The sequence below is a fragment of the Varroa jacobsoni genome, unplaced genomic scaffold (assembly GCF_002532875.2).
Source record: "Varroa jacobsoni isolate VJ856 unplaced genomic scaffold, vjacob_1.0 contig07293, whole genome shotgun sequence".
Taxonomy (NCBI): domain Eukaryota; kingdom Metazoa; phylum Arthropoda; class Arachnida; order Mesostigmata; family Varroidae; genus Varroa; species Varroa jacobsoni.
The window spans coordinates 1,001-1,347 of NW_019216871.1; the positions used below are offsets into that span (position 1 = coordinate 1,001).

Consider the following 347-nt stretch of genomic DNA (forward strand, 5'->3'; position numbering starts at 1 on the left):
CCTAATTTTTTTATACCCAATAAACACTTTTATTTGTAGTAGAACAAGACTGAAGATTATGAAAGAGCTTTGAGATTATTAAAGCTGTATTGACAATCTCCTAGCTCAATGTGGATAAAGATATATTAAAGTTTTTATCCATGTTGATAAAAAAGATTAATCATCGAAGAGTTTGAAGGTATGTTCAATGTATTGCATAAAATAATGTATGCTAAATTGTATGCAATATAAAAAGAAAGAGGTAGAAACTGTTACGTAACTACCTCTTTTACAGAGCCTCTTGTCGGGATCGAACCAACGACCTACTGATTACAAGTCAGTTGCTCTACCAGCTGAGCTAAAGAGGC

At 32.6% G+C, this 347-nt stretch overlaps 1 non-coding gene across 1 annotated transcript; it reads right to left on the reverse strand.

Annotated features, from left to right (window-relative positions):
- Positions 1–274: 274 nt before the first annotated feature.
- TRNAT-UGU (transfer RNA threonine (anticodon UGU)) lies at positions 275–347 on the reverse strand. The gene has a single exon. It is a non-coding gene; the product is annotated as a tRNA-Thr (tRNA).